At 29.2% G+C, this 25,747-nt stretch overlaps 1 protein-coding gene across 1 annotated transcript in view; it reads left to right on the top strand.

Annotated features, from left to right (window-relative positions):
- The window catches only part of Trmt61 (tRNA methyltransferase 61), a 276,375-nt gene that overhangs the window by 16,268 nt on the left and 234,360 nt on the right, over positions 1–25,747 (top strand). The gene's annotated exons all lie outside the window — the stretch shown is intronic.

Below are 25,747 nucleotides of genomic sequence, written 5' to 3'. Positions count from 1 at the left end.
TCCAGGCTCATTTTTCTGGAGAAGTTTAAACAAGTTTTACATTAATTTTTGGTGTAAAACCTTTCATTATTTCAAAGTGCAAGTCTTGAAGAGTAGATTGCACTTGAAATGAACATTTAAAAAGTTCTTAAAAGCCAAAATAATTACAGTTGCTTGAAGAGTCTTTTTGTAAACAAATGACACTATCTCTGCATCGAATAAACCAATTTTCTTGTGTAACCATTTGTTGAATTTGAAATTTCCAGAGCTAAGTTTTAAAACAATAAAAAACTTATTTTTGCAATAAATATTGGCTTTGCATAAAACGGCCATTTTTAACGGTTTTTCAGTTTTTTTTGCAGTAACTAATTAACAAAACTAAATGTTTAATGGCTTAAATTATAGATACTGCAAATGCCCACAACATGTATTTGGAACATTTTCGCCTAGGAAGTTTACCTTGGTCTACAAAAATGAAGAACCGATTTTCACCACTTTTGAATGGCTGCAATTTTGTCCAGTTAGCAAAAATTTTGTCCAATCGTATATAAACAAATTATACTTACCGTAATCTACAACCTCATGTATTTCCATAAATTCCACTAATTTTCTTCAAAAATCGACCTTATTTCCTCCATTGATTGGACTAGTACTCAATTTTTCACTTGGAGAAGTAACTGGTAGAAAATTGCATTAATGCTATTTCAAACATTCTACAACCTGATTGATTGATTGATTGTATATATCCCAATATGAGTTCACATTTCAATATATTCTAACAGTACTGTTATAGGCTGATCTCATTTCATTTTTCACTTAATTTTTGTCAGATAGTTCAACTTGCAGCTTGTAGTCAACTTGTCACTGTCCTTTATAACTACCAGATATCTAGAACAGTAAATTATATTATCCTTTGCCATCGTTTTCCATTAATCCTCTTTTAACTATAATACAATCAGCCTGCTGAAACTATTCTTTTAAAGAGTAATACTTATACTACTATTCATGCCTGTGTTCAGCTAAGACATTTTAATAGCGATTCCTATTTAAGTGCTCACCTCTTAGAGAAATCTGTTTCTAGCCAAGATTTAGATGTTATCCAGGCTGACAACCATATTTTCTTAGCAAGCACTTTAACACAGATAAAGTGTTTCTGATGTTTTTAATTGCTATTCACCAGCATGACTAAATCCAAATACAGAGAAAACTGTTTGCTGCAGATTCTAGTGTCCAATATTTATTGCCTGTTTGGTGTAGTGTTGACTAGTAGATCAGCTGGTGGATTGGGTTCTCAAAAAAAAAGCTGACATTTTTACATAATATTTCCTCCAATTTTATCTCCTTATTAACCCCTTACTGATTTTTGGCGAGATAACTCATCATTTTGACAAAAATTACCCTTGACAAAATAACTTGTCATCCACTTATTTGCTGAAAAGTGCCTCTGATGAAATAATTCATCATTGTGAATTGACCAGTTTTATTTTGTTTTTTTAAGAGTTACTGCAATGTGTGTGATCCTAGTTCAATTTTTCTCTAATTTAAAGGTGAAGCATTAGTAGCATATCGGTTCTCTATTATGCATGTCTTGTTTCATGTCCTTCTGTACAGCTGTCACCATGCATTTGTTTTTAGTGTTTTGATCATCGTTAAGTTGTGTATGTGTTACTTTTATTGTTTCTTTGTATTATTTATTATTTTGTTTAATTTTATTCTTTCTTTGTGTTATTTATTGTTTTATTTTATTATGATCATAATTTTACTATTATTTTTGTGTAATTTTCAATCATATTTTTATTTCCAACTGTTTGTGTCTGTCGATCGGATTGTACGTAAATGAGAAGCAACAGAGTTGTTTACTATAACCTAACTTTAGTAATATTTTAAGCGAGTTTGTGAGTTTATGATCTTCGTGTTATTATTTGAATTACTCACTAGTGTTTTATAGTAATATTGATATGACAATCAGTTATTGTAAGTGATATTTATTAGTACAAAATAGCCTGTACATCACATGTAAATGATAGTGATATAATTGAACTTTTAAATATACTTTTTACATTGCTTGATAAGAAAAGTACATAAATAGGTCCTTAAATTAGTTTATTTGCCATATATCATTGTATAAATCAAAAATATGTGAAAAAAATTGGCATAATAACAAAGGTTTAGTGAAAAGAATAAGGGCATAATATGATTTTCCGCTGAAATAAAGAACTGTAAAGGGGTTAAAATATGTGTGAAGCGTGATCAAGATATTAACAATAAAAAGCTAACTCTGAACCGTTATGGTAGTTCTGTTTTTATGTTTTAATAACATCATCTTTGAATATAACAAATGATATTTATCTGCTTATTTTAATCCAATAATTTTTAGGAATTCAGAGGAAAAATTGATTCTGTATAGATCATGCAGGTTTGATAAAACCTGTACTTTTCTTGAATTATACTTGATTCAAGGGTCTGTTAGCATTATTTATTTTATAATAAAGCTTATTATTTATTCAGAAGTTAAATCAAACGGCTTTGCCAGATATTAACTTGTTAACATACTCAGTCAATGATCTGTTATTAGATAAAAATCGACTCCTTTGTGCTTCTACTTTGTTTAAATCCACACAGTTTTTATTTTTTATTTTTGGACTTTTATTCACTAATCAATGGAAACTGGTTTTTTTTTCTTCTGAAAACAAGATGAGTTGTAAAATCTATTTTTCCATTGTTCAAATCCATGTATGATAACAGAAGCTCAGTATTTTCAAACTGAGACTGTTTTCAGTGTTTTTTTGACTGTGGCTTCCAACATTTCCAGATTTGTTATATTTTTTTGCCTCAGTATTGATTTTCGCACAATCTTTTACTTAAAATACTTTTTGTTACACATACTTCATGTATAAGTAAAAATTGATTTCGTGCAGCTGTATTTACATTTGTGCCCTGATCTTTAAAATTTAATTTTATTAGATAAAGCAGCTGTGATAACAGTTGCTTTTGTCTATTAGAAGCAGCTGTTCATTTAAGTGTGTAAATATTTATTGAAAAAATTTCATTGGTTGATAATCTGATTGTACATTTTGGACTTTAACTACCTTAAGTTATTTGTTAATCTTGTTTTTTTTTGGGATGTACCTTTGATCAAATTTGTTATCCAGTTGGACAGATGTTATTCTAGCTTGTATTGAATCTTGAATCATAGTGACTTCAGTATATTGAAACAGTAATGACAACAGTATGGTTAATAACAGTAAAGGGAAACAGGTGATATGTGCGCTGTCTAGTAGCATATTAATAAAACACATGCGAGTGAGTAGCTATTCTAATGAATTAGTAAAGAAAATCATGAATTTTGTATGAATCATTCTGTTATTTGTAACTTTAAAAAAAAAAAAAAATTAATGAACAATTGTATTGTTTGTGGTATATTATTAATGTAAATTTTATTGTTATGGGGTATTTATTTAGTAAAGGATTTTTATCAGTAGTTTCAAAACTAGTTAATGATCTTTAAAAACAATCACAGTATCTTATCTTTAACCTAAAAAAACCTAGATTCTAAATATTTCTTAAATTCAAGAAACCTAACAGTTCAAAAGTTTATTGAATTTAACACTATGTTTGTATTAAAAATGTATTACCCATTTCTCTTCATCAGTTCATTTTAAGTTTTTTGTAGTATTTTTACCATATTATTAGTAGTACTGATTAATAATACTTTTATAGTATTATTAATTGTACTTTTACTTTCCCGCTTAGTGCTACAGCAGACCTACAGCTGTAGAAAAGAAAGTATTGTAATGGTCCAATTTGGGTATATGCGGTTTTCCCAGGATCTTGATGTTTTGCCACCTATGGAACCCAGAAAACCGGATGCAATTTTTTTTTGGATGTTATGTATGTGTGTGTGTGTTCAGTGGCACTCTAAATCACCGTATATATCCAAATCTACTGGACTGATTTTGACCAGATGTGGTCAGATTATTTCTGTGTATGGGGGCATTGATGCCATTAAATTTTCAATGTAAAAGGTCAAGAGGATGAGGCTATAGAGCAAGGTCACTCTCAATATCTCAAGATTTTGCCTAATTAATGTCTTATTTTTCTTGGCACATTTGTTAATAATTAAAAAATAATAATAGTTGCAAAAAAGATTTTTGGAAAATTCCACCCCACCCCAAAAAATGCTAAGTGGGTATACTGCATCAGTAGTACCTTCTATCACCACAAGGAATGCTAGTGTAGCACTGACATGCTAAATTGAGTGCGTAAGTTGTGTGACAGGAGTCCTACAACTGTGTTGTCACTTTTTTTTGTAGTGTAATTGTATTTTCTTTACTGTAGATGAGGAAATCAGAATTTAAGTCTTACCTCTCTGAGGTAAGCCTCTCTAAGGCTGCAACTGCTTCCAGTGATTTCTCAGATAACCTGTGTATTATTGTTACTGTTTAGAATGTCCCTTATTAAATAGCAACATCTTGTCCCCTATATGATGTGCTGGAAATGATAAATCTATCTTAAAGTAACATTCATTTGAACTTTCAAACCTACAATATTTCTTTTTTTGTTGGTGTTTCACTATAAATCTTATGGAAATTTAGCAAGCCAGTGTGGTGACAGAAAAATAATAAATAATTACTGACAACTGTTACTATTTACATTTTATATTTTGTAGTAACACATGATAATCACAATATAAATTAATCAGAAATTATTGTAGTGACAGCTGTCACTGGTAGTTTATTGGACTCTAAATTACATGACTGTTATAGCTTTTTTCTATTCTGAAGGTTGCTAGACAGTTAAAGCCAGACAATGAGTGATTGCAGTATCTGTTCTACAATCATATTAATTTTATTTCACATTAACTGATTCTAGTTTACTAGTGTGTCAGCATTACAGACAAAAAGAATGTTTGCTGTTAATAAACAAATCTTAAAAAGTCACTGGAAATAAATAAACTTCTACTTTTAATTTTATGATATATGAATAAATATCAAGTTAATTGATTAACACATAATACAATAATAGATCATAAAATTATAAACTGTTTCTTAATTTATTTAAAGTATGTACTATTATGTTTACAGGTTTACTGGTAAAATATGTGTTATTTTATTTAGTATGTACCTCCTACTTAGTAAAGGCATATTTTGTAATGAATTAACAGTAGTTTTTCTTTGGCTGTTTATTTTACTAACTAATTAACTAATTTATGCCAATCTTCATGGTAGAATGGATTCTTCCTAAGATCTGTAAGTTCTTGATTCAAATTTTGATGGAATTTACATTTTCACATGCTGCAGAATTCAGGTTTCATCTTGTAAAATAGTAATGGTAAATTAGGCATTAGTATGCTGTTTTGAAGTAAGAGGACTATTCAAATATAAACTGGAATTTGCTTATGTAGCTTTATTAGTATTAGATAAAATTACAAATAAATTACATTATTTTTCTGTATAGTTTCCTTCAATAGAAATATGTTTTCTCCACTGAATAGGTAGCTTCTTGAACCTCTCATGAAAAAAACAAGTTGGCTGCCCTAACAGCTAATGTACACATAATTGACTGCGACATCGTTTTTGAATCTTTCCCCTCCTAAAGCTTTATTCAGCAAACCAAACATATGAAAATCACACGGTGACAGATCTGGACTGTACGGTTGTGTTCAAGAGGTGTCCAGTGAATTTCAGCAAGTTTAACATTCTGATTCTGAGCTGCTATTTGCAGCCATGCATTGTTGTGTTTCTTTTGTAGTAAGCAGCTCTGTTGTCATCCAACGACTGGGAGTAATGTGCCACATTTACTATCCTTCATTTGTGCAGAAAATCAATCAGCAGAACATATTTACCTTCCCAGAATTATAGGAAGTCTTCATTTCCCTGAGGGAACTGAAATCCGGGTGATATATTTTGCTAGCTGTAAATCACTAATGAAGCATTTTCTGGCCTATGTTTAAATGAACTTTTTTGATTACTTTTAGCTATAGATTGAGCTGCCAAGATATTGCTGTATAGTTTTGAATTACCTGTATAAAAATGTATGTGCATATTAAAATAATTTAAAAAAATTTGAAGTAATCTGTCACATGAATGAGTTGTTTTTGAATAACTTGTATATCAATGCTTCCGACCCCCCTATCATGCCCCACTGGCTCCCAGTGGTATCTATCAGATAATAATATTTTCAAGTGCCCCAGGGGCACCATTTGGAAATTGGGGTAGGTGCTACCGTAATATCTTGGTAGCCGCTTGTCCAATTTTCACAATTCAAATGGCGTATGTAACAGCAGGTTGAGCGCTAAATGTTTAATGCATCAGGTACACTCTGGATCAACTGGATCTTGGTTATCCAGAAATTAAATTGTTTAGCCCTATGTTTTGATTCCACTGACCCACCTTAAAACGTACTGATCCGATCTTTCGTTAAATACTCTGAAACTTGTGCACTAACGCAGTTGTAAAGTATAAACTTAAGACGGCTAAAAAGTAGAAAATAAAAAAACTTTTAAAAACCACTCTTATAAATGCACTAAAAGGCAGAAAATAAAAAAAATGTAAACATCACTCTTTAATTAAGCGCACTAAAAGGTAAAATATAATCTTAGGACGGTATCTCAGAATGGATTTGACAACAAGCTTTGATGGTGATGTGTAAGATTTATGTGAAAGTCAGCATCAAATTAAAAATTTTATGTTCTTGCCAATTTTTTCATATGCATGATGAATGGCCTAAAGAGTGTGGTGCAAATATGACCACCCCATTCCTTTGTGAGGAGAAATGAATTTTTTCCAAAGCTATTATACCAGTAATTCGTTAAACTGTATTTTTTGAGACTCCTGTGGAAGACACAACATATTCTACAACTTTTTTGGGGTTACTAACAAACATTCCAAATGCAGCTTCTTCTGCCATGTAATTTAAAATGTTGTGCTTAAGTTTTTTATCTTGGTTTATGAATGCTTTTACCACATAAATTAAACTTAATATGCAAAGTAATAAAATTAATTCACTACCACAAGAATAGAGCCAACAAAAATTTAGTAATTTAACGCGAATAAATTACTTTCAAAATTTCATTTAAGACTGCAACAACTTTCAAGAATTGAAATACAAAGAACATTATAATCAGACCTTTTGAATACACAGAATTAACTGGACAAGTTTTAACTGCAAATACAGTATAAATTGGAACGAATCATTTACAAAAACAGGTTCGTCTGTCAATGAATCAGGAACGGTTTGTATAAATAGAGATGTAATGTTTCATTTGAATGTTTATAATTACACATCATTTGGTTATTATTTACACATACCTGAATAAAGAAATTTCTCTTACTTTATGACTAGCCTAGGTTAGCGTACGATTGTTCTCCACTCCCAGAACAAAGGGCAAAGAGTGTAGCATATACAGTAGACATCAATCTTGTGCATGTTTAGTTTGGATATTTTATGCAATTATAAAACTTTAATTAAATACATTTAGCCCTAAACACTAACCAGTAACAGCCAATTAGTCTGAATAATATTTCATAACATATCAATTTCAGTATCTAATAAAGAAATAAATTATTAATTTAATAATATATAAACTCAGGATTAAATAAATAATTAATAAATATAAGGTGTTCATTGATTGGAATAAACAATAGTTGTACCATATATGTACTGCCTTTAATCGAGTAGTATTATAAACCCGTGCTTGTTAGGCAGCAAGATACAGCTATTCTGTTCATCAGATCTGTGCCAATTTGGCTTGGACAAGCTATACAATCTTATTCGTGTTGTTTGTTTCACAAATAATGAACAAATAAATTTAAGTGGTTGTAACTTAAGAATCTTACATGATGGGTTGTTTCGGAATACATATTCAGATTCAGCATATAAAATACTGTATAGAACATCTACTCCCTTTTCAGTTTCAAATTTTATGGTGACCAGTATTATTTATTATGTAGTATAATATTTTGATAAAACTTTATAAAGTAATTTTATGCATCTAGATCTTACTGATCTGTGAGTCAGGATTATATTGATTAATAAAGCATTAAGCTATTTAAAGATATATACATTATTTTTTAATAAGAATTAAGAATCAATTTCTTTTGTAATTTTGAAGTGATTTTTTAATATCAAGTTGGTACAATATTATGAACTACGTATAAAAAAATTAATTAAAATTACTGATTTTTTTCAAATATCAATATTAATATTTTTGATATTTATTCATCTATAAAGACTATAAATTCTACACCCATTATTTTGGTGTGTGTGTGTGTGTTTGCCAGCACGCGTGCATAGATCTATAGAAAAATGTAAGCTGTTATACTCATATTAGCTAATTAAATTTTATTCTTCTTTTGAAGATTGTTGGTGCATGTGAATGAATCATGATTGCAGTTATTCTTTATTATATAAATTTAAATCGCTTATCCTGTTGCTACACATATTTTTATATATTGTAGATGTTTTTTTCAAAATATACACTAATTAATTAGTAATTTTTTAATACTCGTAAATTTCTAAAATAAAAATATGTGTAAAATGTATAATATAATACAATAATATTTGTGGTAATGTAGTATAATGAGTGATATTCTCATCTATATTTCTTATGTGACATATATATACACATGTGGCATAATTAATACACATCTTTAATGATTGATTAAATAATTAGTAATGTGCCAGAAACGTGGTTGCATATATGGCTTGTATAGCTTAAAGGATTTCTAATTTGTTTTAATAAATGGTTAAAAATTATGATAATATTAGAATCTTTACAAAAAACATAATTTTGTGTGTGTGTGTGTGTATGTGTGTGGTGATCGTGCACGCGCGCACGCACATGTGCACACACACATATATATGTGTGTTTGTGTATGTAAGTGTACTTGGTTTGTGTAAAGAAATGTTTATTTTAGAATTTATTGAGTTTTGCCATTAATTAATTGTAATGAACCTGGTTAATTTTGCATTAAAGTTTACCTAACATTGTTAATTAACCAGAAGATGGAGTGAAGTACTGTTCGCTTATTTTGTGATCAGACCGAGATTAAGTTGTGTACCGGTTAACTCTACTCAGGTTTATATAGCTTACGTTGAGGCCAGACCATCTTATCATCCTTTTATTGGAAAAGTATTTTGTAAGAGGAGGGGGTAAAGAGGAATGGTCGGGTAAGTGGGCGTGTTCCATTGTTTTGAGGGTGGATTTTTATCAGCTACTGCCGTTCATTTCCAATTAACTTAAGCGTTAAGATAAAATCAGTTCCCATACTGTTTAATACTTACCTAGTTGTAACGTATAGTATAGCATATGGTATAATATGGTATATCACAGTGAAACATAACATCATTTACACTGTTTTACCATTACCAGGCATAAAATGATTAAATCTTATATGTGTTTATTTAACATTACAAATAACTGAACAAAGGTCAGCATTTACATTGATCGTACTTTGACATTTAATTATTATTATTATTTTCATTAGATGACAATTTGTTTACTTTTCGTTTTATATCACTAATTTACATATTTAACTGATCATTAACAGTTCTGTTTACTAATTCATGTTTCATTCTGATTAATGATTCATGGAAATTGAATTTAATCGATTATGTAACACATGTTTTCTTTATATTTTGTAAAATAATGTAATTGTTGTAATATTAGTGTAATATTTATTCTGATGCAATAAAAAAATAATATTTGTTTGCGATTTGAAAAATAACATGTAATTAAGTAGTATTACTTGTAATGTAACTTTTATTTTTTACATCTTCACAAATTTTGAGATGCTTTTAATTAAAGTTTTTGTTAAGAGCAGCTTAACCTTAGGTAAATATTGTTGTTATACATCTTAAAATTTTCTTCATTGTAAACTACAAGATAATGGTATGAGTTTTTATTCGTTTACACCTTTCTCAGTAATATTGAGTAGGAGAATAATTATAGTCTTGAAACATCTTCAGAAAGATTATTAAGAGGTATTTAAGAAGTGAGTTCTGGTATTATGAATATATTAAGGAACTCCTTGGTTATATTCTGTATTCTGTTATGTTAGAAATAACTTTATTTTCGTACCTTTTTCCATGCAAAGTTGTTGTTATCTTTTATTCATCTTACAAAATCTAATATCTATTAATAATATTTAAAATAAGGGATTTAAAACTGCAGGAAAAATGAATAAAACTTTTGTGTAATTTTGGATGAAAGTATGAAATAAAAAAAATTAAGTTGTCAACTTTGTTCTAGGATTAGTAATTTTAATAAAATTTGTTGTTATATTACGGGTTTTATCATTTGTTCTACGTAACTGGGGAGCGTTGTATAGTTTGTATCGTATTTATTTATATCCTTTTCCAGATCTTGACTGATGGTAGTTTTCAACACTATTTTGTTGAATCGTGAAATATTGTTTACTAAGATTACTCAACAAAAATATATCATGTTATGCAGTTTTAATGTAGAAATAAATTTTAATTTATAGTATTTAGGAAGTTTTGAATTTTAACAATATTTTGAAGGTACTATATGAATTGATGGTTGGGATTGTGAGATATATTTGTATGAAATTAGTATAGTCTAATTTATTTATTATATTTTTCTTTTATAATTTATGATAAATTCTACATTTTTGTAAAACAGCAATTTTATCCTGATGATTGATTAACACTCAGTTATATCAATCTAAACTAAGTTGGAAAACAAAATTTTGTTTAATTATTATATAAATTTAAACACAGTAAGAGATGTAATTATGTTAAATGGAATTGAAGGGCTTTTGGCATTATTTGATTTCATTAAAGGGTTAATGATTGATAATAATCTTTCTGGTTGTTTACCATTGAAAAAAGATTGTTCTGATCCATGGTATCCTATAAAATTTGCTCACGTTTTATTGCTTGTATAAAAATATAGCAAATTTACATTCCTGCTGTTGAGATGTAATATATATATCTCAAACACACACACACACACACACACACACACACACAAAAAAAACATACACAAACACACACAGAGACATACACACACAAACACATACCACAAACACACACACACACACAAACACACACAAACATATACAAACACACACAGAGACACATATACACACACAAACACACATATACACATACACACATTACACATATATCAAAGTATGAAAACCGTTTACCACCCAGAGTACAGAATTTAATAATGCTTCTTACCTTAGGCTTATTATTTTTTAATAGCTCTTTCGAGGTTTTCCTTCATCAGTTAGACGTTTCTTTTTTTCTCTCAAATCACACATTAAATTCAAACATTAAAATTATAACATAAAAGTATGTAGTTAAAATATTAGAAATATAAAGTTAAAAAATTAAACATTCTTTTATTTTTTTTATTATGTGGCTAGCCACACATATAGTACTGCACTGAAGTTATTTGCATTTACTTAAACTATATAAATGTGCTCCTATCTAAAGCGGTTTTGATTGGAAAGTCATTATCAAATTCTGTCTGTACATTAATCAAATTAAACTTATGTCTTTATAATATTTTTCCAAAATATCTAAATTTTATTATTATTACCACACCCTTTTATAACTTCTTCTATATTTAAATTTGTATCCAAATCTGTGGTTGAATGTTTATTGATTATTAAATGGTTTGCAACATTGGAGAACCCTAACTTGTTTTTATTAGATCTAAAACGTTCTGCAAAATGATCTAGTTTTCCCAATATAAATTTTGTTACAAACATTCCATGTTATTTTACAGATACCACACAAATTATTAGGATCCTTATCATCATTATGCCTTTTTAAATGTTTTATTAGGTTATATGTTTAAATGTGTTTAAATGCTTGATTGTAAGGTCTATAAGCTATTTTATATTTTTTATCATTGTTAAAATTAACTAAGTTTTCAATAATGTTAGTATAGGAATGAATATCTTATATAAATATTTTCATCAACACTTTTATTATTTACGGGTATCAACATTGTTTCATTATTAGATTTTAATTTGTTTTTATAAATATTATCAATTAATGTCATATTGTATCCATTTTTTCCCAGAGGGGAATATGGACAAATACAATAACAAAAGAATTGTTTTTTTGGTAAGTTAATATATATATATATATATATCCAAAGAAGAAAATGTTATGATTGATAAAATAAAATTGATATGGTAGTAAACTTTCCTTACCATCTCATATTATAATAGTTTACATTTCATTTGGTTTTAACACACCAAGGATTAGAGTTCAATGGGAGAGATCATGTCTTCTGTAAATAAAAATCATCTTTTCCCTTCATAGGTTCAGAGTACCACATGGACCTATGTAATACTACTTGTAATTTATCTGTCTCATGGTTTTTAAACAGTTGTATAATAACTTTAATATTAGATTTTGGAATCAGTATGTTCTTAATAGGTTGTGAATCATATGAAGAAATCCTGTTTTCCATTAAATGACTTTGATGATTGTACGGGGTTGTTGATGTTCTTCACTTGGTGTGGAAGGTTTATTAAAGATACCTAATTGGGTAGTCTTAGTTAGTTAGTACACAATAAACCTCGTGCTGAAGTGTCTTAGTGGGTTAACTGTACTTCCACACATAATTATAATAATCATTATAAAGAATAATCTAAAAAAAAAATGAAAAAAAAAATATTGTGAAGATGAAAGATGAAGGAAAGATTGTGTTGTTTTGAAATGAAAAGACTTAACTTATACAGGGACACATCATATCTTTATCAGAAGAATTTAAGTCATTTGCATAACAGTTTTTGTTGTTTTATATATATATATATATATATATATATATGCATACATGTACATACACTTACACACTTATATGCATATGTAAATATAAACATACACCATAAGAAGTTGCTTAAACACTTTAAATATACTTTAGATGAATACTCATAACTATTTCAATACCACTTGAAATATGGTATGGAATGTTGCTGCACCCTTATAACAAAGATTATTCAGCTGTTTATATAAAGCAGGTTGTAATAACTGGTTGGAAACCTGTATCATATTGTATTTATTTATTCTATTTTATATTCTTTATTTTGTAGATAACATTATTTTGTTTTTTTTTATTTCTTTTTTTCATTGAGAAGAAAGTAAATCTTAACTTTTTTATTTTTCCTATTTTTTACTTTTTAAGTTTTATTTATGTTTAGGGTATCTTAATTTGTTTCTGGAAGATGTTTTGAAAGTTTGTTTACCTATCTGCCACTGCTGACAGGCTGCTGATAAATAAGTATGTGCAAATGTGTGCACTTGTATGTGTAAAAATGTAATGCTTAATGTGCCCACTACAGGGTAAGAGTTAAATCATTTATTCAAAGAAAATTATGTAGATTCTTCTTTCATAGTTGTAATTATTGCTTTTTAAATGAAATTTTTTTTGAAATTATTATCAGCACCAAAACGTTAATCTATATAAATAAAAATATAAGTGTTCATTTGTTCAACATATTAAATCTCTGAAAGTTCTTCACTGATTGCTTTGAAATTTTGATACAATGTTGCATTCGAATACACGCGTGTTCTTATATACCTACTATTCATATACCTAAGTCACACCTGTGACAGATAAAAACATGTTTTTTTTTGTAAAACAGCGCTATCTGTTGGACGTTATAGCAACGCACGCTATACTAAATATTTTACGATTCTATTTTGATGTTTCCGACATGTGTGTTCGCTGTAGACTAAAAAAACTACTGGACTGATTTACACATGGGGAGAAAGGGAAAAATTGAAAAAGGTAAAAGGGAAGAAGGGGAAAATAGAAAAAATAAAAAAGGGAAAAACAGGAAATGGAAGGGAAAGGAGAAAAAATAAAAGGATAAGGGAAAAAGAGTAAGGGGGAAAAGGAAGCACGGGAAAGAGAAACAGGGGAAGGAAATAGAGGGGGAAAGGGAAGGGGCAAATGGGAGAATAGAGAGAAAATATGTTAAAAATGAAAATGGGGGAAAAAGGGAAAAAGAAAAGGGTAAAAGGGAAATTTTGTGAAGTTCCATAATGTTCATTTTGATAATGTTTGTGAAAAATTGTGAAGAGAATATTTAATACTTAGTAAAAATAAATTTATATTCATATTTTTACAAAATTGTTGATATGTGGTTTGTTGGTCTGTAATTTTCTTTTAGCCTTAAATTTAGAGTTTTGTTAATTGTTACATATCTAATTTTCTGCGGTTTAAAATATAATTATTTGTCATATTTTCTGTAGTGTAAAATCTCATCCTTCTGTTTTGGCCCAACAGACAATATCTCTTTTCAGTAATCGACCATTCCATACTACTGAAAGAATGAGAGGTTTTCCTTAAGGAAACTGCAGTTTGTTGTCGGATTCCTTTTTAGTGTTTATAAGAAAAGTGATTTGTTACAGGATTTATTTGAGCTAGTCAATATAAAATTGATCAGTAAATAATATACTGTCCTGTTTGGGGTAATGTTTCTTGAGGTAGTGGTAGCCGTTGCCAGAAGCGAACTTTAGAGAATTTCTTTATCTGGGCTTGCTTGGTTGTTTACAAGATAATCTCCCCCTCTTTGGGAGGATTATCCCTTCTTGCGAATACCTTTTTTTGATGTATTTTCATCCTTTTTCTTTCTGGTGTTCTGTGAGTTTTGGTTAATTGCCCACTGGATTCGTTCTAAGGTTATGAGAAGATGTGTTTAATGATGCTGTGTTTTAATAATTATGTTGATTGTTAGCAGCTGCTGTATATATGGATCAATTAGCCTATATTTCCTGTCCAGTGTAGTAAAAAAACCCAAACTATATTTGATGTGTTTAATGTGTACCACACATTAGCGATAGGAAGCTCATTCTTAGAAGCTTCCTATCGCTTCTAATAAGTACGGGCATTATCAAATTTCAAAAACTTCAGTTTCTTCTGGCAATCCTATTCTCCATGTTTTACTCCCAAAAACTAAATCACTTGTTAGAATTAACAAAATGTTATATGTGGTGTTTCTGTCAAGGTAAATGAGTAGGTTTTAGTAAAAGTTCATAGTTATTTTAAACACAACACTCAAAAAAAGTTTTGAATTTGAATTGAGTAAGTGATTTTCACAATATCTAATATCATATTAAAGTTACTTTTAAATTTAACAATCAAAATATACTTTGGTTGACCTTTGTATACTATTTACTCATATTTATTGCATCAAATATTTACAATATTTAATTTCTTCTGGTTGATTACTTTTCAATATAATCTTTTTAGAAATATTACTCTTAAATAGTTTTTTGTCAATATACATAGAATTTCCATGTTTTGAAGAAATACAGGTGAAAAGTGTACTTTTGTACAGTAACTAATTACCTTAATTGATTCATTGAATTCTTTAGTTACAAAGAATATCAATTAGAGTTGCTTTCACTTATTATAATAAGAATGCTAATTTCACACCCAGTCTCTATGGGGACAGAATGGAGGTGATACTAATCTATTTGAATATCGCAATATTTAGTATGTTGATTTGCTAGAGTAAGGCAAGGTCAAGAAGGTAATTAAAAATAATTTTATTCCTATTTTCCTTGTTAATTTTGGTTTCTCTATTAAGTTTTTACTCCTAGCAACGGTGGTGTTCATTTGCAGGAATGATTCAAGTTTGATGTCACATTTATTTGGTTATGGCACCTTACAATTATACTCATGAATTTTTTTTTGCTTGATGAATTAATTCACCTCGAAAGTTTATATATATGAATATGGAACCCGGGATCTTCCATATGGATGAAAGGCTGAGACGCTACCACTCCACCGCAGAGATCAACATTTTATAACATAGATTAAATCCTAATGCTGCCCAAGGATTTTTGTCTCTGCATTATCTTTCCTTCATTAATTTAAGTAAAAAAATTATTTTCCTTTCAAAAATATGTATATCTTAGAAGGGAAAAGAGGATTTGGTAGTTATTATATTCTTTCCCTTTTTTATTTTGTTTTCCCAATAAGGATTTTTATGAAAGATATTTGTATATATATATATATATAAATGTGCAAGCTACTTGCTATGATAAAAAATTAGACAATATTATAAAAAATTGCCAAATCCTATTTTAATCAAATCGTTTGATAAAAACTTATTGTATTTCTTAAACTTTAAAAATCCTGCGAACATAATTCTCAAAGAGGGAAATTTTAAGTATTTTATTGCATTGGTCACTGGTTTTTTTAATTATTTTTATTTTTATAAAAACAATTTTTATTAATATATTTTGACAATTTTTTTTTCTAGATATCGCCACATAAGCCCGAAACTTGTGCTTGGGATATGGAAATGGAATTTTGTAGCTTAAGAAAAATGCCATGCCTGACCGGGATTCGAACCCGGGACCTCCGGATGAAAGACCGAGACGCTACCACTCCGTTTATCAAAGCCTTATTTTTTTTAAACCAAATACTTTTAAAAAGGTTTTATACCTTTTTTCATGAAAAGTTCAATTGTCTATGAACTATACTCATTACCTTCAGAAATGAGAAAAACATTTTTACTGGCAGTCAAAAAGAAGAGAATACATTTTTTTCCGATTTCATTGATTTTAATGGTACATATCTTTTAAGGTATATACCCGGGTGTCCGAGAATTATCGGAACAACTTTGATAAAATCATTACTTTAATTAAATAATTATTTTGAGTAAATAATTTATTTATTAAGATACAAAAAACGGGTTTTATGAATTTAGAAACATTAAAACTGAAAGTTTCTTTTTACCTGTAATCAAACACATTCAATGTGTGCATCACTAGCAAATCGCAAAATATCCAACCGGTAATCACCGGTAATCAATTCCTTGCCATGTTCGTTGTAACATATCCACATTTATGTGTTAGAATGTGTTAACTGTCCTCTCCTTAAGGTCATTAATATTCACTATACGAGTTTTGTATTCATAATCCTTGATGAAACCCCATAGGAAAAAATAATATGAGTTATATCCGGTGATCGGGGTGCCCAAGCGAGATCGGTTCATCACGTCCAATTCATTGATTTGGGAATGTGTTATTGAGGGATTCAAGCACTAATAAACCCCAGTGTGACGGCGCTCCATCTTGTTGGAATATGATTTCGGTTTGTAACTCTTCAAGTTGAAGGTAAACAAACCCTTCGAACAAGTCCAGATAGATATTCGCGTTTACTGCCGTTTCTGCAAAGAAAGAAGTTTCAATACACGATCGTGAAGCAGTCCGCACCAAACATTAATTTTTGGACTATCTCTAATACGGTCAAGCGTAAGATGTGGGTTCTGTGATTCCCGTATTCGAAGGTTCTGAGCGTTCACTTTTCCAGACACGTGAAATGTAGTCTCGTCTGAAAACGTCAACAATCATCATTTTCAATTCTTTCAATCATTTCTACAACAAATTCCTTTCGAACATTGGGATCTTGTGGTGTAATGTGCTGCAACATTTATAATTAAATGATGCAGTTTTAATCACATTTTTTCAAAACATTGTGAATGATAGATCGCGGAATTTTTAACTCACGCGCCGTACTCCGAAAACTTTTCAGGGCTGTGAACAAAAAATTGACGAATTTTCTCCATTTTTATTTCTGTGTACGAAGTAAAGGAAGTACCTATGATGGCAAAAAATTCAGATTTCAAATCAGGCCAAAATCCAATTTTTTTTGGATTTTGGACTTTTCCTTAAGTGCAGTAATAAGCCCTCATTGAGAGCTTTTCAACGATATATCATCAGTGTATTTATTTTCATTGGTTCCATAGTTATTATCAAATAAAATTTTAATTAATGAAATAATTGAATCTTACATCGGTTTGTATCCGACTTCATAACATATATTTTTTTTTTACTTTTTTTTTATTTTTAATTTAAATATATTGATTTTTTTAATAATTATCAACCTCTGATTAAAAATTTACAATAAATAATAATTCAATAACAACAATAAAAAAAATATATATGAAAAATTATCCAAAGTTATTAATGAAATAAAATTTTAGGCACTTTTCATTTAAAAAAAAAATGTGTATATGTAATATAATAGGCGTACAAGGAAGTCATGTAGTGTCCACATTGATTTTTTCATCTGATGTTCTAGGATCGCCTGCACCCTTCTTATGTTTAATACTGCCAGTCTCTTTAAATTTATCATACCATGAACATGGTATGAACCATGTAAGTGATTTGTTACAGGATTTATTTGAGCTAGTCAATATAAAATTGATCAGTAAATAATATACTGTCCTGTTTGTGGGTAATGGTTCTTGAGGTAGTGGTACCCGTTGTCAGAAGCGGACTTTAGAGAATTTCTTTATCTGGGCTTGCTTGGTTGTTTACAAGATAATCTCCCCCTCTTTGGGAGGATTATCCCTTCTTGCGAATAGAAGGAATATTACTTTTATATATAAAAGAAGAATATTACTTTTATATATAATAGAAGAATATTACTTTTCTATTTGTTTTATTAATTTAAATAAACTTGTGATCATGGCTCTAAGTTATATCGAATTCTAAAATCGCGTCGAAACTGTGTGTCTGATTTTGTTTCATTAAACCACTCTACGCATTGTGTGCTTTAATTTGTGGATTCATGGCGACTGATGTTGCGGTTACGTATGCAATTACAGCGCTATCTAGTATTTGCTGAGGGAAACTTTATGAGTTAACCTGTTAAAAAGAGCCTAGCCATTCATTAATGGACTATTATTTTTTTCTAAGACGTCAAAGTTATTTAGATAATTCTCTGACAATTGGTATTTCTATTCAAATTTGATTAAAGTCACCAATTAAAACAATCATTTAAATTGTTCAGTATCACTATATTTGATCATCGGAGTATATTAATCAGAGTATATTTTCCATGGGTTTTAAAAATTTTTTAACTAGAATAAATTATTAAAAGTATATATATATATATATATATATATATATATATAGGTATGTTTTATTTCATTTTTTTTTTTTTATTTTAAATTTTGTTCATCTTATCCTCATACATACATCGTAGGAGCATACATAGTGATTCATGAAGAATGTAACAGACATTCAGGATATGTTTTACTGGTGGAAATAGAGAAGAAAGTTTACGTAAAATAGGTTCAGAAAGGCCTCGTTTGCGAATGTCGTCTGGCGAAAGATTTCGCCCTGATTTCTGCGTCTTCGGTTAAATTAAGCCATACTGTAATTCTTGCGATCCAAATTAAAGGGTCATTTTAGTGGGTTAATGTGAAATCTTTCATGAAAGTTGAAAAAAAAAATAAATTCTACAACTGCATTTTTAATTGTTTACGAGAAATCTTAGATGAAAGACTGGGATCGAAAACAGGCTATTTAATGTTCAGCGTAAAATAAATTTGTTAAATGTATAATAAATATAAAAGTTTAAATAAAGTAAGTAATAAATATATAAAAGTTTTAAATAAAACTTGTAGACAATATGATTCCGAGTAAAATGGTATGAATAAAGTCCTCAGAAACCAAATACAAACTTAAATTTTGGAATTTTGAAGTTTATTAAAAACAAAACGCACCAAAATGTGGTAGATTTTAACTAGATATTAAACAAAACAAAATTTTCAGCATTACGTAACAAAAGATTTAATTATTTTAGAAAGATAAAAAATACAAACATTAACAATAAAACCAAATTAACAATTAAACTGCTGAAAATCTTATCTTTATAAATAAAACATGTCCTGAAAGTTTGTTACATTCTTTTTTGAATCACTCTGTATAATAATCTAATTTTTTTTTTGTCTTCAGTCATTTGACTGGTTTGATGCAGCTATTCCCTATCTAGTGTAGTCGTTTCATTTCAGTATACCCTCTACATCCTACATCCCTAACAATTTGTTTTACATATTCCAAACGTGGCCTGCCTACACAATTTTTTCCTTCTACCTGTCCATCCAATATTAAAGCGACTATTGCAGGATGCCTTAGTATGTGGCCTATAAGTCTGTCTCTTCTTTTAACTATATTTTTCCAAATGCCTCTTTCTTCATCTATTTGCCGCAATACCTCTTCATTTGTCACTTTATCCACCCATCTGATTTTTAACATTCTCCTATAGCACCACATTTCAAAAGCTTCTAATCTTTTCTTCTCAGATACTCCGATCGTCCAAGTTTCACTTCCATATAAAGCGACACTCCAAACATATACTTTCAAAAATCTTTTCCTGACATTTAAATTAATTTTTGATGTAAATAAATTATATTTCTTACTGAAGGCTCGTTTCGCTTGTGCTATTCGGCATTTTATATCACTCCTGCGATATAAAATGCCGATAAATAATCTAATAAAAAATAAATAAATGCGATATATAATCTAATAAAAAATATTAATAGAAACTTACTTTCTTGACCTATAGGAAATGTTTTCTAGTTTCTTAATTTATTTGGATTAAGCTCTTTATAAATGCCAAATTTTAAATTTCTTTAACATCAGGACGTGTTTGTTCTGGATCAAGGAAAAGGGCATGGAAAACGAAATTATCTTTATTTATAATTTTTTTTTTAAATTTTAAATGTTACTTTTTTCGACAGTCATTTGTTACACTGGTTCGTTGAATAAATTTTATGATTTAAGTTTAAATTATAAATCATGTTGTTTTTTATGATTAACTAAAGCATGCATAAGCAAAAAATCTAAATTACCAAAGTAAACGAAATACATACCTTTATCGATTTTCGATACCCAGACAATTTATATTTAAAATTATCCTCTTCACAAAGCTAACGTGTGCTCATCGTTTAAGTTTCAGCTTCGCTTGTTTATAGTTCGTTTATAATTCATGTGAAATCGTGCATTAATATCCGTATTGACTCGTAGTCGATTTCGTGATTTATTTGTTCATTAATGTAATTTACTTTTGTATGCGCAGTATTTTTTTTTTGTTAAAGTATTTTTATTGTTTATCTTATTTCTATTGAACTATATGTTTATTTCGCTTAATAATCTTATGTTAAAAAAACTGTCTGTATAAGTATTTATTATAGTAAATTATATAATTGATGTTGGTATAACTTAATAACGCTTTTTCTTTCTCTTAAAAGAGAAATAAACGCTCTATTGAACAGGTATTTACGTCTTAATTAGTGAACTATTACGATTTTATTTGAACGGATGATTTAACATAAGTTAATCATGCTATGCGTATTTGTATTTAAAGTTTAAATTCCATTTTATTTGACTTTTGTTTAATTTTTTTATAGTATATTTTTTATAAAATATGTCTTAGGGATGTGTACTTGTAACCAGTTTAGACTTTTTTTTTATAAACAGATCCAATTTTGTCTATGATTTTGTTTGTCAAATTTTTTCCTTTTCCAAATACCGCCACTGATTCGCTCTACCACATCTTATTATCAGTCGTACAATATTTATAATATTAAAATTGTATAATATTTATAATTATAGATACTACACGAAAAGGAATATGAAACTAAATTTTATGTTAAATCATCGATGGTTATTGTGGATGTAGTTGTTTTCTTCTTCCGCAACAGGATTTTGTTCTTTATCCGTTCAATTATCGAAGGACACGTAAGCACCGAAATACCTAAGCAAAGGTTTTCTGGCCTGGAATCCTCCTGTTCGGAAATCTTTGATAATATTCGTCGATCTTTTTCTTGCCGATCTCCGTGGCGGAGTGGTACTGTCTCGGCCTTTCATCCAGAGGTCCCGGGTTCGAATCCCGGTCAGGCGTGGTATTTTTCGTGCGCTAAAAATTTTCATTTTCACAGTCCCGTGTACAAACTTCTTTGTAAACTTCTGTGGTGAATTAATTCACCAGTCAAAAGAATGCAAATAAAATATTCTCCGGTGCCAGTTAAAATGTGTCAAATTTTTATATATTTTATTTTTATAAATTTCTAAATTATTACGTTTGTGTTGAGTTTCTGTGTACTTAATTCATATAATTTTATTAATAATAAAATTCTCTACAAGTTCTGTTTTATGTATTTATTACCCATTTAACAAAGTTACATTCCGGTAATGTAAGGATTCCAACGCGGGGTCGTACATGTACATCGATTCAGCCGTTGAGCTGCTACGGTGGAACATAGACGCTAAATACATTACACTCCTTTTTGTGCAGTCGTGTGTTTAAAAGAAAACGTTATATTAAGATTGAGTTAATTTGTTATTCGAAAGGAAAAATTCTTTTTAATTTTCAAGTTAAAATTAAATTCTGGAATCCTGCTTATAAGAGATTGTATGGTAGGTAATTTTTCTTTTGAAGGTAATTGTACATCAACGCTCTGACGCGAACTATTTATTTAATCGTATTTTTGTTTAAAAACATAATTTAATTTATTACGTAATAATTGTTTATTGTTATTATAATTTTTATTATTATTAATTATTATTATTATTATTCTCATTTTATTATGTATTTTATCACAACGACCATACAAGTTTTATACTTTTTAAAATAATCATGACTATTTATTGAATAATAAGGTAAGTAGAAATCCATTGGTTCAAAAATGACTTGGGTTGGGATAGTAAGAAAAAATAATTTATTAGGTAATTAATAGGATATTTTTTCACGTTTTACAAGAAAGTTTTGTTTGTTTAATGTGTTATTAAAAAAAAAAGGTAATTTTTAATGTTATTTTTTTTTTTGAAGAAAAATATTTCAGTAATGCAAAAGTTAATAAAAAAATCCCTTTCGGCACGCTGGAAGGCGGAGGTAAATTTCACCGGTGCTAAGTAGGGGGATTAAAAAGATTTTCACCTTAAAGTTAAGAAAAAACTTCAAATTTACTCGATACGACAATGGTTGCATGTTACGACAATGTTTCATATGTTTAGCATACAAGTCCCATCTTCTTACAATTCCAGCAACATTTTGGTCATTCCTTGCCGTACGGGTTGGTCATATCAAAAATTGTTTCGGACAAAAGTTTTAGGTAATGTTTAGAGGACTTTAAACCGATTCGATGCTGTGCCTATTAAGGAAGGTATCATTTTTTTGTCTTTGAAACTCCATTTTTTCCACCCCCTGGACCAACGGTTAGTGATATCATAAAACTTTACTTAGATAAGTTTTAGGCCCTTATCCAAAGAATAGTAGAAACTTCAAACGAATTCGATATTTTACTTATAAGAAAGTTATAGCTATATTTTGTTTTTCGATAAAGCCTCCCCATTTCCACCCAGATGGTCCGATTAACGAAACTCGATCGAGATTTTGGGTCCTTATATTTTATGTATCAATTTGAAAATTATTGAAGCAAAATTACGGCAGTTTTCGTGCCGTGTCCACAAAGAAAGTGAAAAAAAAACTTTTAAAAAATTAAAAAAATTGATATTTTTAAACTTTCATCGGTTCCCAATCCTCAATATTTCCTCCAAAGTGGGGGTTTTGGGTCACTGCACTATTGAGCTATGATGCCAGGAAAGTAAAATGTGTTATTTTATTAAATAGTTAAATTATACGTAGTTTATTATTCACATCTAGTTAGATGTGAAAACATCTAATTTGTTACCTGTAGCTTTTTTTCAATTCCTGGATCATAAGAGGTTTCAAATTTTGCTAATGTGGTTTTGGTCGTAACGATTGTCCGAAGTGCTTGATTGTGATCATGGTAACTTTTATGTCTATTTCGGGATTCAGGTTTGCAGAAATGCTGATTCTATTTGTTAAAAGACTGATCCCCTATATCGCGTATCTATGTTTGTGTTTAAATTTGCACAGATGGTCGCTAGAAGAATCCGTTACACTGTGTTAAACGTAGCTTTTTTCGAGAGGGATTGGGGTTTTATTTTGTTTGGTTTTTTTTTTTTTTTAGAAAAAATATGCTTTTAGATCAGAAATCGAATCTAGGTCTTTGAATAGTAGCCAACAAAGGTTACCATTACTTTATTGGGCCGACCGTACATTTTAGTCATCTTCAGAAAAGTGGGAGGTTCTCAATATGACATTTTTGTATTTTAAATGTGTTTATAAATATAAAACACAGTTTTATATATATAAGTTTTATATATATATATATATATATATAAAACTTTTCAACAAATTGACCAATTTCGATGTATGTTTGTTACTCTTACGATCTTATTGTGGATGATCCTGAAAACTGGATGAATGTTTAAAGGGAAAATTATGTTTGCTATTTTAACAATTTGATGATAGTTTTAATGATTTTTATCATCATTGCTAAGTATTAGACTGTTATAGTATGTAGTCATTTATAGCTCAATGTCATTTGCATTAAAGATATGTCGCACGAAAGTTCAAGAAAATTAGTTGAAAACTAATGTTAAAACTTAGTTTACACTAGGTCTCTTTTTTAGTGGAATTTTTCATTTAAGTCCGTTTTATTATTATTTTTCATTTATACTACGTGATTTTTTTGTATAGGTCCCTGAAATTTTATTATTTAAACGTACAAAGCAGAAAACATGTTTGGATTTTAGTGACATTTTTGTTATTTAAATTGAAAACGTATATTATTTGAATTATTCAACTTTATCAGTAAAAAGTTTGGTTGTTATAAATTAATCGTAACTATGAGCTTCGCTTAATGAAATTAAACGTTTGAACAGAGAATGTGTTAGATCTAAAAAAAAAAATTTGTTACTGTATTTTCCCAGGAATTCTTTTCTTTTCTTGGTTGTATTTGTTCACACATGCAATATAGGTAAGCCCTATTGTAGCACACGCATAGCGTAACATATAATCTTTGTGTATATTCAATGCAACATCTCACATACACACACATGCACACATGCGCGCGCTTACACAAACACACACACAAATGAAAAGATAAGCGTTTCATCTAAAGTTTTATTGAAGATTAAGGATTACATCCTTTAGTTCGGTCCTTTTAGTTCATTCTTTTAGTTCTTCTTATTTTTCTTCTTCGAAGTCTCATTAATTTCATTAAACTATCAACCCTCCTTAGCATTTATCTCGTTCTTAAAGAGGAATAAAATAAGGAAAAAAAAACACGAACTGGTCTTATGCTCGTTTACACCACGTTCCCATAGTGACTCCACTATTAAAATGTGCGTGTAGTCCTTAATTTTATTACATTCCTTATAAATTATACTGCTAACGTTACTGTTATTACTCGTTTCTGACCTGTTTTATTTAAACCACTTATTATTATTTTTTTTACACTTAAAAATTACACATTATTGGTCAAGCTCATTCTGATTAAGGTTTTATTTTCTACTTAACTTTCCCATATTATAGATATAATATAGTACAAGAAATACACAACACTTGAGCGCTTACATATTGTCTATGTTTAACGTACTGATAAAAAGATCATTAAATGTTACTAGATATATCCATAAATTATATTAAAATGGAATCAATAGATTATTTTTAATCTATAGAAATATAAAAACTGCAACAATTAGTTTGTTAAAAAAATATGTATGAATAATTTTTATTATTACTATTTATCCCACCAAAGTACACTGGTCTAGCGGTTAACTTGTCGCAAATCGGTTATTTAACATCTGATTTTTGAAGTCGAAGGTTATGAGGTTCAAATCCTAGAAAAAATTCGTGGCTTTTATACGGATTTGTATACTAGATAGTGGATACCAGTGTACTTTGGTGGATGGGGTTCAGTTAACCACGCGTCTCAGAAATGTTCGGCCGATTCTGTGCAAGATTACACCTTAGTTACATGTCATACATATCATCCTCATCTCACTGGTCAGCGTTGGGGAGGGGGTTGCTTTTGTTCACTAGTTGAACAGATTGCAGCGTGCACATTAGGAAAATAAATTACTATTTCACAAATTCCGT

The sequence above is a fragment of the Lycorma delicatula genome, chromosome 7, assembly GCF_047948215.1.
Source record: "Lycorma delicatula isolate Av1 chromosome 7, ASM4794821v1, whole genome shotgun sequence".
In the NCBI taxonomy this organism is placed as follows: domain Eukaryota; kingdom Metazoa; phylum Arthropoda; class Insecta; order Hemiptera; family Fulgoridae; genus Lycorma; species Lycorma delicatula.
Note: the sequence above shows the minus strand (reverse complement) of the source record. Positions and strands in the feature narration are given on the sequence as shown.